We start from the raw sequence: 17,193 nt of genomic DNA on the forward strand, positions 1-17,193 counted from the left end.
GAGCTGGCCAGGAGGATAGGGGACATAGAGAGTCAAAAGATGCAGAAAGGGAGGAGAGGAGGGTTGGGGAGGCAGAATCAGGAGATCGGAGGGAGAAGGATTTAGCAGAGGGAAGAGATGATAGGATGGAAGAGGAGAGAGTAGCGGGAGAGAGAGAGCGAAGGTTGCGACGGCACATTACCATCTGAGTAGGGGCAGAGTGAGTAGTGTTGGAGGAGAGCGAGAGAGAAAAGGATACAAAGTAGTGGTCGGAGACATGGAGGGGAGTTGCAGTGAGATTAGTAGAAGAACAGCATCTAGTAAAGATGAGGTCAAGCGTATTGCCTGCCTTGTGAGTAGGGGGGGACGGTGAGAGGGTGAGGTCAAAAGAGGAAAGGAGTGGAAAGAAGGAGGCAGAGAGAAATGAGTCAAAGGCAGACGTAGGGAGGTTAAAGTCACCCAGAATTATGAGGGGTGAGCCATCCTCAGGAAAGGAACTTATCAAGGCGTCAAGCTCATTGATGAACTCTCCAAGGGAACCTGGAGGGCGATAAATGACAAGGATGTTAAGCTTGAATGGGCTAGTGACTGTGACAGCATGGAATTCAAATGAGGAGATAGACAGATGGGTCAGGGGAAAAAGAGAGAATGTCCACTTGGGAGAGATGAGGATTCCTTTAGTCCAGTCACTGATTTCATCTGGCAGTTCAAGATGACAAGCAGGCATTTCTTCCTCTTCAATCTAAGAACAAATATTGTCTGGTGTGACTAAATTCAATGTTAGGTGTTAAATACCTCAATTGGAGACTGATCTGAAAATAACATCAACAAATGTTCAAGAATAATGGAGTCAATGGAATGATGAGATCTTCTGTTGTGCGATAAATACATCTGATGCACTCTGTTCGGTCATGTTGAAATTCCTTCACTTCTGATCATTGAGTGTCTTTACCTAGTAGTCAAACTGATGGAAATATGATGTGCTGAAGAACAGAGATATTGCATAGTTAGTTTCTTTATAATTCACTTTTTATACAGAGTTACAGCATAGCTGCAAGAATCCTATTGTTTTCATAGGTATCACTTTACATACATGTTGCTCTTAATAACATTACTACACACTGGATAACAGTATAAACACGTTGTTACATATTAATTGCATAATGGTGGAATTTAAAGTGTTTTCTGTTCTTACATTCTTAGAAAAAAAGGTGCTATCTGGAACCTAAAAGGATTATTCGGCTGTCCCCGTAGAATAACCCTTTGAGGAACCCTTTTTGGTTCCAGGTAGAACCCTTTAGGTTCCAGGTAGAACCTTTTTGGATTCCATGTCAGACCCTTTCCACAGAGGGCTCTACATGGGACCCAAAAGGGTTCTACGTGGAACCAAAAAGGATTCTCCCTGGAACAAAAAAGGGTTCTCCTATGGGGACAGCCGTAGAACCCTTTTGGACCCTATTTTCTAAGAGTGTACTGGAACACAGACTGATCTTTACCTTATTCCACATTATGATTTCAAATCAAATGTTATTTGTCACATGTGCCGAACACAACAGGTGTATACATTATCGTGAAATGCTTACTTACGAGCCTTTAACCAACAATGCAGAGTTTAAAAAAGTAAGAAAAATGTGTTAAATAAACTAAAGGAAAAATAGTAACACAATAAAATAACAATAATGAGGCTATATACAAGGGGTACCGGTACTGTCAATGTGCAGGGGTACGGGTTAGTCAAGGTAATATGTACATGTAGGTAGTGACTATGCATAGATAATAAACAGAATAGCAGCAGCATATGTGAAGAGTGTGAAGGAATGTGAATGTATGTGTGTGTGTGTGTGTGTGTATGTGTGTGTGTGTGTGTGTGTGTGTGTGTGTGTGTGTGTGTGTGTGTGTGTGTCGTCAATATACATGTGTGTGTGTTTTTTTTGTGTGTGTATCCGTGTGTGTGTGTGAGTGTGTGGTTAGAGTCCAGTGAGCGTACATCGAGAGTGTGCAAGAGACTCAGTGCAAAAAATAAGAATAAAATAAGGGGGTCAATGCAAATAGTCTGGGTAGCCATTTGATTAACTGTTCAGCAGTCTTATGGCTTGGGGGTAGAAGCTGTTAAAGAGACTTTTGGTCCCAGACTTGGCGATCCAGTACCGCTTGCCGTGCGGTAGCAGAGAGAACAGTCTATGACTTGGGTGGCTGGAGTCGTTGAACATTTTTGGGGCCTTCCTCAGACACCGCCTGGTATAGAGGTCCTGGATGGCAGGAAGCTCGGCCCCAGTGATGTACTGGGCCGTACGCACTACCCTCTGTAGCGTCTTGCAGTCGGATGCTGAGCAGTTGCTATACCAAGCGTACGTCTTGGTGTGTTTGGACCATGATAGGTCCTTAGTAATGTGGACACCAAGGATCTTGAAGCTCTCGACCTGCTCAACTACAGCCCCGATGATGTGAATGGGGGCGTGCTTGACCCTCCTTTTCCTGTAGTTCACGATCATCTCCTTTGTGTTGCGGAAAGCGCGATCACACAGTTGTTCGGAACAGCTGGTGCTCTCATGCATGGTTCAGTGTTGCTTGCCTCGAAGCGAGTATAGAAGTTATTTAGCTCGTCTGGTAGGCTCGTGTCACTGGGCAGCTCGCGGCTGGGTTTCCCTTTGTAATCCATAATAGCTTGCAAGCCCTGCCACATCCAACGAGCGTCAGAGCCAGTGTAGTAGGATTATATCATAGGCATCCTGTATTGACGCTTTGCCTGTTTGATGGTTGGTCGGAGGGCGTAGCAGGATTTCTTATAGGCGCCCGGATTAGTGTCAGCTCTAGCGGCAGCTCTAGCATTTAGCCTGTAATCCATGGCTTTTGGTTGGGATATGTACGTACGGTCACTGTGGGGATGTCGTCGTCGATGAACTTATTAATGAAGCTGGTGTGGCATACTCCTCAATGCCATCGGATGAATCCTGGAACATATTCCAGTCTGTGCTAGTGAAACAGTCCTGTAGCTTAGCATCCGCTTCATTGGACCATTTCCATATTAAGCGCGTCACTGGTACTTCCTGTTTGAGTTTTTGCTTGTAAGCAAGAATCAGGAGGATAGAGTTATGGTCAGATTTGCCAAATGGAGGGTGAGGGAGAGCTTTTTATGTGTCTCTGTGTGTTGAGTAATGGTGATCTAGAGGTTTTTTCCCTCTAGTTGCACATGTGACATGCTGGTAGAAATGAGGTAAAACGGATTTCAATTTTCCTGCATTAAAGTCCCCGGCAACTAGGAGCGCCGCCTCTGGATGAATATTTTCTTGTTTGCTTATGGCCTTATACAGCTCGTTGAGTGCAGTCTTAGTGCCAGTATCGGTTTGTGGTGGTAAATAGACAGCTACGAAGAAGATAGATGAAAACTATCTTGGTAAATAGTGTGGTCTACAGCTTATCATGAGGTACTCTAACTCAGGCGAGCAAAACGTTGAGCCTTCCTTAATCTTAGAGATCGCACACCAGCTGTTGTTCAAAAAGAGTCCCCCCCCCCCTCTGATATTACCGGAGTCTGCTGTTCAGTCTTGCCGATGCACGGTAAACCCAGCTATCTGTACAATATATTATCCATGTCCTTGTTCAGCAACGACTTGTTGAAACATAGGATATTACAGCTTTTAATGTCCCGTTGATAGGATAGTCTCAAAATGAGCTCATCCAGTTTATTCAACTTTGAACCTTGATCTTTGAACTTTATAATAAATAAAGGATTCTTTTCAATGTCATCATCTTTTCAGAGTTAGTACACTTAACATTTTCCTACATTAAATTGACATAGTCGGTTCAAAGTCAAACTAATAATCTGTCATATAATCTGATGATATAGTATTTATCTCCTTGAAGAAAAACACTTACCTATCAAGAAAATATTGCAGACTTTGGTAGCGAGGTTTCACAGTTGCATGAATAATTCACTTGACTCTGTCATCTAGAATACAATCAAATAGGTATTACCAAACAACTTATTCATGAGAGATGCAGAAGAAAACTCAGAGACAGATCACAATCGATGGGAGGTGTCGTTTGCGATGATGATGACCATATTGTTTTTTGGAGGACCAATTGTCAGTGGAAGGTGTGTGTATGTTTGACATCTAGGGCCCTATTAAATCAAATCCGGTGTCTACACTTAATTTTTGGTAAGCATGTTAAACATTCTTGTTCAATGTGAGCAAAGCGTTCAGCCCTTAACTGCCTAGATGTTACAGGTTATAAAGTGTTTCTACAAAGGACTACAATAATCCCACTCAATTTCACCCAATTTCATCATATAGCCTACTATTGCCATGTAATTTGAAATGTATTGAAGACACAAAGTATGAGTGCAGATAATTTGTCATTGTCCAATTGTATTTATTCCACAGTACAGACAATAATACAGTGAGTTTTCACCCAGGAAGGGTAAAAGTGACCTATGAACCAGAGAGCGAAAGATGGAACAGTGAGGGAACTACAGAGCCTTCAGAAAGTATTCACACCCTTTGACTTTTTCCACATTGAGTTGTGTTACAGCCTAAATTGAAAATTGATTAATTGAGATGTTCTGGCACTGGCCTACAATACCCAATAATGTGGGCTCTCGTTCTCCGTGGCCGACGTGAGTAACACATTTAAGTGTGTTAACCCTCGCAAGGCTGCCGGCCCAGACGGCATCCCTAGCCGTGGCCCAGCTGGCTGGAGTGTTTACGGACATATTCAATCTCTCCCTATCCCAGTCTGCTGTCCCCATTTGCTTCAAGATGTCCACCATTGTTCCTGTACCCAAGAAAGCAAAGCTAATTAAACTAAATGACTATCACCCCGTAGCACTCACTTCTGTCATCATGAAGTGCTTTGAGAGGCTAGCTAAGGATCATATCACCTCTACCTTACCTTACACCCTAGACCAACTTCAATTTGCTTACTGCCCCAATAGATCCACAGACGATGCAATCGCCATCGCACTGCACACTGCCCTATCCCATCTGGACAAGAGGAATACCTACGTCAGAATGCTGTTAATTGACTATAGCTCAGCCTTCAACACCATAGTACCCTACAAGCTCATCATTAAGCTTGGGGTCCTGGGTCTGAACCCCACCCTGTGCAACTGGGTCCTGGACTTCCTGACGGGTCGCCCACAGGTGGTGAAGGTAGGAAACAACACCTCCACTTCGCTGATCCTCAACACAGGGGCCCCACAAGGGTGCGTGCTCAGCCCCCTCCTGTACTCCCTGTTCACCCATGACTGCGTGGCCACGCACGCCTCCAACTCAATCATTAAGTTTGCAGACAACACAACAGTAGTAGGCCTGATTACCAACAATGACGAGACAGCCTACAGGGAGGAGGTGAGGGCCCTGGCAAAGTGGTGCCAGGAAAATAACCTCTCTCTCAACGTCAACAAAAACGAAGGAGCTGATCGTGGACTTCAGGAGACAGCAGAGGGAGCACGCCCCCATCCACATCGATGGGACCGCAGTGGAGAAGGAGGAAAGCTTAAAGTTCCTTGGCGTACACATCAATGACAATCTGAAATGGTCCACCCACACAGACAGTGTGGTGAAGAAGGGGCAACAGCGCCTCTTCAACCTCAGGAGGCTGAAGAAATTCGGCTTGGCCCCTAAGACCCTCAGAAACTTTTACAGATGCACAATTGAGAGCATCCTGTCTGGCTGTATCACCGCCTGGTACGGCAACTGTACCACCCGCAACCGCAGAGTACGGTCTGCCCAACACATCACCGAGGGCACACTGCCTGCCCTCCAGGACACCTACAGCACCTGATGTCACAGGAAGGCCAAAAAGATAATAAAGGACATCAACCACCCGAGCCACGGCCTGTTCACCCCGCTATCATCCAGAAGGCGAGGTCAGTACAGGTGCATCAAAGCTGGACCGAGAGACTGAAAAACAGCTTCTATCTCAAGGCCATCAGACAGTTAAATAGCCATCACTAGCCGGCTACCACCAGGCTACACAACCCTGCACCTTAGAGGCTGCTGTCCTATATACATAGACATGGAATCACTGGCCACTTTAATAATGGAACACTAGTCACTTTAATAATGTTTACATACTGCTTTACTCATCTCATATGTATATACTGTATTCTATTCTACTGTATATAGTCAATGCCACTCTGACATTGCTCATCCTAATATTTATATATTTCTTAATTCCATTCTTTTACATTTAGATTTGTGTATTGTTGTGAATTGTTAGATACTACTGCACTGTTGGAGCTAGGAACACAAGCATTTCGCTACACCCGCAATAACATCTACTAAATATGTGTAAATTTGATTTGATGTCAAAGTGGAATTATGTTTTTCAAACTTTTTACAAATTCATTAAAAATGAAAAGCTGAAATGTCTTGAGTCAATAAGTATTCAAACCCTTTGTTATGGCATGTCTAAATAAGTTCAGGAGTAAACATTTGCTTAACAAGTCACATAATAAGTTGCATGGACCCTGTGTGCAATAATAGTGTTTAACATGATTTTTGACTACCTCATCTCTGTACGTCTTTGTACCCCACACATCCAATTATCTGTAGAGTCGAGCAGTGAATTTCAAACACAAATTCAACCACAAAGACCGGGGAGGTTTTCCAATGCCTCGCAAAGAAAGGCAGCTATTGGTAGATGGGGGAAAAATTAACATTGAACATCCCTTTGAGCATGGTGAAGTTATTAATTATACTTTGGATGGTGTATCAATACACCCAGTCACTACAAAGATACAGGCGTCCTTCCTAACTCAGTTGCCGGAGAGGAAGGAAACCGCTCAGGGGGCCATTGGTGACTTTAAAAAACTTACAGAGTTTAATGGCTGTGATAAGAGAAAACTGAGGATGAATCAACAACATTGTAGTTACTCCACAATACTAATCTAACTGACAGAGTGAAAAGGAACCCTGTACAGAATAAAAAATAATCCAAAACATGCATCCTGTTCGCAACAAGGGACTAAAGTAATCATGCAAAAAACGTAGCAATTCACTTTTTGTCCAGAACACATTACTGAGTACCACTCTCCATATTTGCAAGCATAGTGGTGGCTGTATAATGTTATGGGTATGCTTGTAATCATTAAGGACTGGGGAGTTTTTCAGGATAAAAAAGAAATGGAATGGAGCTAAGGACAGGCAAAATCCTAGAGGAAAACCTGTTTCAGTCTGCTTTCCACCAGACACTGGGAGATGAATTCACCTGTCAACAGGACAATAACCTAAAACACAAGGCCAAATCTACACTAGAGTTTCTTACCAAGAAGACAGTGAATGTTCCTGAGTGGCCGAGTTACAGTTTGACTTAAATCTGCTTGAAAATCTATGGCAAGACCTGAAAATGATTGTCTAGCAATGATCAACAACCAATTTGACAGAGCTTGAAGAATTCTGAAAAGAATAATGGGCAAATGTTGCACAATCCAGGTGTGGAAATCTCTTAGAGACTTAACCAGAATGACTCACAGCTGTAATCACCGCCAAAGGTGATTCTAACATGTATTGACTCAGGGGGTTGAATACTTATTTAATCAAGATATATTAGTGTTTTTCTTTTTTTCAAATGTTTGAATTTTTCTTTTACATTGACATTACAGAGTATTTTATGTAGATCGTTGACAAAAAAAATACAATTAAATCATTTTAATACCACTTCGTAACACAACAAACTTTGGAAAAAGTCAAAGGAACTGTTCATACATTTCTAAACATTGTACCCACTCCTTGTTTTGAAAACTAAACGTTTGGATCAAAACCACCTAAAGAAGCAATTCTGATGTTGGTGGTGTTTTGAATAAGTGTGCCACTTCAAGTACATAAGTATACTTCCTACCGACTTCTTTAAAATGACTATTTGAAATCCAGACCTGCTACAAACTACAAAGGGAAATGGGTGGGATTGTAAGAGGTACAGAATACTATTTAATTTATGTACATGCCTTCAAATTCAAATATTAATTAAATTATTAATATTCCACTTATGTAAAATAAACTGCATACACTCTAAATATACTTACATTATTGCCACCTCGAACAATATATGTTACCATATACAGTGGGGGAAAAAAGTATTTAGTCAGCCACCAATTGTGCAAGTTCTCCCACTTAAAAAGATGAGAGAGGCCTGTAATTTTCATCATAGGTACACGTCAACTATGACAGACAAAATGAGAAAAAAAATTCCAGAAAATCACATTGTAGGATTTTTTATGAATTTATTTGCAAATTATGGTGGAAAATAAGTATTTGGTCAATAACAAAAGTTTCTCAATACTTTGTTATATACCCTTTGTTGGCAATGACACAGGTCAAACGTTTTCTGTAAGTCTTCACAAGGTTTTCACACACTTGCTGGTATTTTGGCCCATTCCTCCATGCAGATCTCCTCTAGAGCAGTGATGTTTTGGGGCTGTCGCTGGGCAACACGGACATTCAACTCTCTCCAAAGATTTTCTATGGGGTTGAGATCTGGAGACTGGCTAGGCCACTCCAGGACCTTGAAATGCTTCTTACGAAGCCACTCCTTCGTTGCCCGGGCGGTGTGTTTAGGATCATTGTCATGCTGAAAGACCCAGCCACGTTTCATCTTCAATGCCCTTGCTGATGGAAGGAGGTTTTCACTCAAAATCTCACGATACATGGCCCCATTCATTCTTTCCTTTACACGGATCAGTCGTCCTGGTCCCTTTGCAGAAAAAACAGCCCCAAAGCATGATGTTTCCACCCCGTGCTTCACAGTAGGTATGGTGTTCTTTGGATGCAACTCAGCATTCTTTGTCCTCCAAACACAACGAGTTGAGTTTTTACCAAAAATATCTATTTTGGTTTCATCTGACCATATGACATTCTCCCAATCCTCTTCTGGATCATCCAAATGCACTCTAGCAAACTTCAGACGGGCCTGGACATGTACTGGCTTAAGAAGGGGGACACGTCTGGCACTGCAGGATTTGAGTCCCTGGCGGCGTAGTGTGTTACTGATGGCAGGCTTTGTTACTTTGGTCCCAGCTCTCTGCAGGTCATTCACTAGGTCCCCCCGTGTGGTTCTGGGATTTTTGCTCACCGTTCTTGTGATCATTTTGACCCCACAGGGTGAGATCTTGCGTGGAGCCCCCAGATCGAGGGAGATCATCAGTGGTCTTGTATGTCTTCCATTTCCTAATAATTGCTCCCACAGTTGATTTCTTCAAACCAAGCTGCTTACCTATTGCAGATTCAGTCTTCCCAGCCTGGTGCAGGTCTACAATTTTGTTTCTGGTGTCCTTTGACAGCTCTTTGGTCTTGGCCATGGTGGAGTTTGGAGTGTGACTGTTTGAGGTTGTGGACAGGTGTCTTTTATATTGATAACAAGTTCAAACAGGTGCCATTAATACAGGTAACGAGTGGAGGACAGAGGAGCCTCTTAAAGAAAAAGTTACAGGTCTGTGAGAGCCAGAAATCTTGCTTGTTTGTAGGTGACCAAATACTTATTTTCCACCATAATTTGCAAATAAATTCATAAAAAATCCTACAATGTGATTTTCTGGATTTTTTTTCCTCAATTTGTCTGTCATAGTTGACGTGTACCTATGATGAAAATTACAGGCCTCTCTCATATTTTTAAGTGGGAGAACTTGCACAATTGGTGGCTGACTAAATACTTTTTTTCCCCACTGTATATATATATATATATATAGTGCATTCTGAAAGCATTCAGACCCCATTACCTTTTTCATATTTTGTTACTCTACAGCCTTATTCTAAAATGGATTAAATTGTTTTATTTCCTCATCAATCTACACACAATACCCCATCGACACTGTGGATCACACCTTACTTATTCAGAAACTCTCTACAATTGGCTTAGATCAGGCTGCTTGTAGCTGGTTTAAGAATTATTTAAAAGACAAAACACAGTGTGTACTTACTTATGGCGTTAAATCAGGATTTTTTAAATGTGATTTTAACAAAAAGGTGTCCCACAGGGATCGATTCTTGGTCCAGTTCTTTTCACTGTTTATATTAACAGCATTGGTCTATCTGTAAAAAACTGTAACTTTCATCTGTACGCAGATGACACTGTTGTATACGCTACTGCCCCTACGGCAGCTCAGGCTCTGTTGACTCTTCAATCTGCTTTTACTACCTTGCAGAAAGCCTTGGTTGACCTGAAGTTGGTACTAAATGCTGGTAAAACCAAGTACATGTTATTTTCCAAATCCTGTAATAATGTAACTGATGATTTGTGCATAAGTACGTTAGATGGTGCCCCCATTGATCGTGTCCCCGCCTATAAATATCTGGATTGACGAAAGCTATCTTTTAAAAACCATGTTGACAAGTTAGTCAAGAAATTAAGAATGAAGTTGGGCTTCTTCTATAGGAATAGGGCTTGCCTTTCATTAACTAGTAGAAAACAGATAATTCAGTCTACATTAATTCCTGTTATGGATTATGGCGATATTATATACATGAATGCAGCTACCAGTGTTTTGAAGCCCTTGGACACAATATATCATAGCGCACTTCGTTTTATAACATCTGACAGTTTTGACACTCACCACTCACCACCTTTATCATCAAGTTGGTTGGACCTCTCGCTAAAAACCCGTATTTATTCTGTTTTTGTTTATAAAGCCTTACTCAATAAACTACCAATTTACTTAACATCATTATTGAAAAATTGGAAACTCGGATTACAACACTAGATCATAGGGTTGGTTAATGAGGGAGACTCCACGTGTATCCACAGAGTTGGGTAAATCTGCCTTTTCCTACCAGGCCCCCTATCATGTGGAATAATCTACAAGTAACGTTTCATTTGGATGTGTTGTTGTCTCAGGGTCAGTTTAGGAGAAAGGCAAGGGATTTTTACATTGATACATGTGCTTGTTGTGTTTAATTGTTTATTGTGTACTGTATATAATATTTGCTATTTATTTAATTTAGTGTTTTAAATTGTGTATAAAAAAAATCTGTATTGTTCCCAGGGCACATATGCAAATGAGACCTTGGTCTCAATGTGTTTTTCCTTGGTTAAATAAAAGTTTGTAAATAATACACCTGTATTTGGGGAGATTCTCCCATTCTTCTCTGCAGATCCTCTCAAGCTCTGTCAGGTTGGATGGGGAGCATCGCTGCACAGCTGTTTTCAGGTCTCTCCAGAGATGTTAGATCGGGTTCAAGTCCGGGCTCCTGCTGGGCCACTCAAGGACATTCTGAGACTTGTCTCGAAGCCACTCCTGCGTTGTCTTGGCTGTGTGCTTAGGGTCATTGTCCTGTTGGAAGGTGAACCTTCACCCCAGTCTGAGGTCCTGAGCACTCTGGAGCAGGTTTTCATCAAGGATCTCTTTGTACTTTGCTCCGTTCATCTTTCCATAGATCCGTCTCCCAGTCCCTGCCGCTGAAAAACATCCCCACAGCATGATGTTGCCACCACCATGCTTCACTGTAGGGATGGTGCCAGGTTTCCTACAGACGTGACGCTTGGCATTCAGGCCAAAGAGTTCAAGCTTGGTTTCATCAGACCAGAGATTCTTGTTTCTCATGGTCTGAGAGTCTTTAGTTGCCTTTTGGCAAACTCCAAGAGGGCTGTCATGTGCCTTTTACTGAGCTCTGTCAGAGTGACCATCGGGTTCTTGGTCACCTCCCTGACCCAAGGCCCTTTCTCCCCAGATTGCTCATTTTGGCCAGGCAGCCAGCTCTAGGAAGAGTCTTGGTGGTTCCAAACTTCTTCCATTTAAGAATTATGGAGGCCACTGTGTTCTTGGGGACCTTCAATGCTGCAGAAATGTTTTGGTACCCTTCCCCAGATCTGTGCCTCGACACAATCCTGTATCGGAGCTCTACGGATGATTCCTTCGACCTCATGGCTTGGTTTTTGTTCTGACATGCATTGTCAACTGTGGGACCTTATATAGACAGGTGTGTGCCTTTCCAAATCATGTCCAATCAATTGAATTTACCACAGGTGGACTCCAATCAAGTTGTAGAAACATCTCAAGGATGATCAATGGAAACAGGATGCACCTGAGCTCAATTTTGAGTCTCATAGCAAAGGGTCTGAATACTTATGTAAATAAGGTATTTCTGTTTTTTTATTTTTAATACATTTGCATAAATAAATAAAAACCTGTTTTGGCTTTGTCATTATGGGTTATTGTGTGTAGATTAATGAGACGTTATTTTATTTAATCAATTTTAGAATACGGCTGTAACGTAACAAAATGTGGAAAACGTCAAGGGGTCTGAATACTTTCCGAATGCACATATATGTATATTTACAGTGCTATGATAATCACAACTGCATTGTACTAATACAAAACATTCCCAATCTGTTCATGGAAATAATCAAGTAAAGGTGGTGTACATTTTATATTACTAATGCTTGAGTAAATTACATACATTTTATGTATACTGTATGTAGATAAATATATTGGTCCCACTTTACAGTATATTAACGAAATGTTCAGAAATCTATGTATTTACATGGCAGCTACATAAGCAGGTACAGTGTTAATTACACAGTGGGTACACGTTGTCAGCCTGAAATGCAGTCTGTTTGTGGTAACATTACACTCCTTGCCACGTCCTTGCCATTCCAAACATAAAAAATGGTTGGCATGACAACGAGTGGCAAGGAGTGGAATGTTAGCACAGAACCGACTGAACACATCGTTATATAGTTATTGTTATACCCGTTTATACTCCCATTAAGTTTTAGATAGAACATTGCGGCCCCGCCCGCCTAGGGGTAAAACATCCCATGGTCACCTTGGTTACCCCATTGGCAAAAGCAAAAACTTTACCTTGCTTGTTTTAGTCAATTACTAAATTAAATTTAAGAAAAGTACAACATGTCTACAGATTACTTTTCAACATTGCCTGCTCCCGAGTATTCTCACTACTTTCAAAAATTGTAGGGCTTCCCTCATGCCCCTTTTCATACCAGCACTAACAGCCACATGAGTGAGTGAGTGCTAGCTAGTTAGCTACCGACCGGAACATTAATCTAGCCAAGACCAACAACACAAACAAACGGACTATACAGTTACAAGTTGTGAGTGGAGTTACAAACGGACTATACATCTTACCTGTGATTAAATGTTTTCCACACATATAGCTAGCTACATGTAGCGTACTTGGACACCAGGTCCCCACAATTTCCCACTCTCCCACACCGAATTGCCTGAAGCCACAGGGCTCTTCTCGCAGGGCTCTACCCCAAGTCGATATTCACGTAATAATAAGGAATTCCCCTTGACTTCGACCAAAAACTGGCCCTTACAAAAAAAGATTGCAGTTTTGACACTGCAGTAGAAGTGCAGTAACTGCAGTCGACGGTGGTATTTTGGAGGCAGTAATTACAGAATAACTGCAGTTATACTGCACTCTAACTACAGTTATACTACAGTGTACTGCAGTTATGCTGCAATCTGAGTGCACATTATTGTCGTAAGGGGGGATAGCAAACTTTTGTAAAATAGCAAAACCTTTTTGTTTTTTGTTATACAGAAATAACAAAACATGCCGACAAGCTGCTGTGTTGTTCAATGTACATGTAACCAGGTCAAGAATCCCGACCATTGGTTCGCAATGCTCCCACTTAGGGGAGCCTGCGAGAAGAGCCCTGCGGCTTCAGGATATTCGGTGTGGGAGAGTGGGAAATGTGGGGACCCGTGTCGAAGTAGGCTACACGTAGTTATGTGTGTGGAAAACATTTAGGATAGTATTTTTGTAACTCCACTCACTACTTGCATCTGTATAGTTCGTTTGTTTGTGTTGTTGGTCTTGGCTAGCTTAATGTTCCAGTCGGTAGCTACACTATATTACCAAAAGTATGTGGACATCTGCTCATCGAACATCTCATTCAAAATCATGGGTATTAATATGGAGTTGGACCCCCCTTTGCTGCTATAACAGCCTCCACTCTTCAGCCACAAGACCATTAGTGAGGTTGGGCACTGATGTTGGGTGATTAGGCCTGGCTCGCAGTCTGTGTTCCAATTCATCCCAAAAGTATTCGATAGGGTTGAGGTCAGGGCTCTGTGCAGGCCAGTCAAGTTCTTCCACACCGATCTCGACAAACCGTTTCTGTATGGACCTCACTTTGTGCACAGGGGCATTGTCATGCTGAAACAGGAAAGGGCCATCCCCAAAATGTTGCCACAAAGTTGGAAGCACAGAATCGTCTAGAATGTCATTGTAGGCTGTAGCGTTAAGATTTCCCTTCACTGGAACTAAGGGGCCTAGCCGAACCATGAAAAATAGCCCTAGACCATTATTCCCACTCCACCAAACTTTACAGTTGGCACTATGCATTGGGGCAGGTAGCGTTCTCCTGGCATCCGCCAAACCCAGATTCGTCCGTTGGACTGCCAGATGGTGAAGCGTTATTCATCACTCCAGAGAATGCGTTTCCAATGGCGGCGAGCTTTACACCACTCCAGCCGACGCGTGGCATGGTGATCTTAGGCTTGTGTGCGGCTGCTCGGCCATGGAAATCCATTTTCAGAAGCTCCCAACGAACAGTTCTTGTGCCAACATTGCTTTCAGAGGCAGTTTGGAACTCGGTAGTGAGCGATTTTTATGTGCTATGCGCTTCAGCACTTGGCAGTCCCGTTCTGTGAGCTTGTGTGGCCTACCAATTTGCGGCTGAGCCGTAGTTGCTCCAAGACATTTCCACTTCACAATAACAGTACTTACAGTTGACCGGGGCAGCTCTAGCAGGGCAGACATTTTATGAACTGACTTGTTGGAAAGGTGGCATCCTATGACGGTGCCACGTTGAAAGTCACTGAGCTCTTCAGTAAGGCCATTCTACTGCCAATGTTTGTCTATGGAGATTGCATGGCTGTGTGCTCAATTTTATACACCTGTCAGCAACGGGTGTGGCTGAAATAGCTGAATCCACTAATTTGAAGGGGTGTCCACATATTTTTGTGTATATAGCGCTTGTAACGCCAAGGTAGTGGGTTCGATCCCCGGGACCACCCATACATAAAAATGTATGCACGCATGACTGTAAGTCGCTTTGGATAAAAGCGTCTGCTAAATGGCATATTATTATTATTATTATTATTAGTGTAGCTAGCACTCATTCACTCACATGGCTGCTAGCACCATCATGAAAAGTGGCATGAGGGAAGCCTTACAATATTATGTATTTCTAAGTTGTGAGAACGCTCGGGAGCATGCGATGTTGAAAAATAATCTTTAGGCATGTTGTTCTTTTCTTAAATATAGTTTTGTAATTGACTTAAACAAGCAGACAACAAGCAAATTGCATTTGAAAAAGTTCAAGTTTTTGCTGTGATCCAATGGGGTAACCAAAGTGACCATGTGTTGTTTTCGCCCAAGGCGGGCGGTGCCGCAACATTCTATTTAATACCAACTGGGATTTATCTATGGCATTGTTGAATACTCATTTCTGATTGGCTTGAAGGTCATTGTAGAGCACGTTAAAATTCAGTGGCTATAGTTCATTTTCACATGTTCTATGTTTGAGCTGCTTTTGAAAGCAAAAGTCGAATAAAAACATTATTGGCATTGTTGAATTAGATTTACATAATAGCAAGCTAGGACTGATTGTTTGGTCTAGGGTTTGGTAAGCTAAACTAGCAAGTCTGTTTATTTGTTTACCAAGGCAACTACTGTAGCTATCTAGTAAACTTGCTAGCTACTTCAGTCGATGTTGGACACATTTCTACCTGCAAATGAGTACATTTCTAGCGGCAAATGTTTTAAATGATAGCCATGGTATAAAAGGGATAATCAACTCAGGGCTCTATGCGTTCTCTGGATGATAATGCAACTCCGATAGACACACCTTCCACGTCTTCATTATTTTCCATAGAATGCATAGCCCCTTGTTGATTTATTTATCCCTTACACATCTACAAGGTCTTGAACTATAATAACTCTTCAGTCACACACGTGGCCTCATACAGTAGAACATGTCCTGTACTGAGTGTAAAAACAGGTTTCTAATAGTACAGTACATGCAAGACTGCTACTAAAGTGACAATAATTATAATATTCTCATATAAACAATAGTTCTTTCTGGCATACATTTCAATTTCAAGACATACTATAAGGGTTAGTGGTTAACATAATTGATATATAACTACTGTATACAATATTGATGGCTAACCCAGTCTGAACTTTGTTGAACACCACATATTACAGCTAAAATAGAAACTTCATCAGGATGGAATTTCACTTCACATGTTCACAATCAACCATTTCTTCATTCTGACGGAAAACTCTGCCTTCACAGAAGAGAGGAAGCAATACAGTATTTTGTCAAAGCTTTGTAAAATGGTCCGGTTTGAAAAATAGTTTTGTTTGCACTATAAAATTGTTTAACCTTTAACCTTTAACAGTTGACCTTTGTAAAGGGACAGCAGAAGTGTGAAAGGGCGGGACAGTGGAGAAGTAGATGTTGTTGATGTTGTCTATATTCGTGCATGTTAGATAGATTGTCTCTGTATGTGTCTCGTTGTGGTTATGCTACTCTGCAACTGAAACAATAATAATATTGGCAAAGAAAATACACACCTGCCACTGACTGTTGGTCCTCCAATTAACAATAGAATCATCATCATCAACATCATCATCATAAACAAAACGCTACATATTCAAATATTGTTCACCTGAAAGATCCATAATAGAAAGTAAACTCATGTTACGTAAATAAATACCTCTCAACCATTATATTCCTACATATACAGCATAATTTTTACAGTTTCTACACTGACAGACAGACATATCCATGGCTCCTGTACAGTCTGGGCTCTCCAAGCCTGTAGCAGGAGGACATTTAACTCATCATCACCAGACCACAGGCAAGAGGGGAACAGTATGGCTGTATCCAAAACCTCCCCTAGTGCCTTTCAGCCAGTCACCTACAGCTCTAGTCTACATCCTTGGTTAAAGTCGTAGTTCACTGAAAGATCAATGTTTGTATGACTTTGTCAAACCTCAAAAGTAGCCTTATGTAGCTGGGTCTACACAACAAATGGTGTGGGACCGAGACTTGAAATTATACCTTTTTTTATACGTCTGATCAATGTCTGACAAAAACATTGATTTTGAAGTGAACTATTGCTTTAATTAACAATCATCACTGTTACGCCTCTAGCTAGTTTGGTCAGGGTGTGAATATTCTAGGATTGTATTTCTATGTTTGGCCAGGTGTGGTTCCCAATCAGAGGCAGCTGTC

Source organism: Coregonus clupeaformis, chromosome 15 (assembly GCF_020615455.1).
Source record: "Coregonus clupeaformis isolate EN_2021a chromosome 15, ASM2061545v1, whole genome shotgun sequence".
NCBI classification, from domain to species: Eukaryota; Metazoa; Chordata; class Actinopteri; order Salmoniformes; family Salmonidae; genus Coregonus; species Coregonus clupeaformis.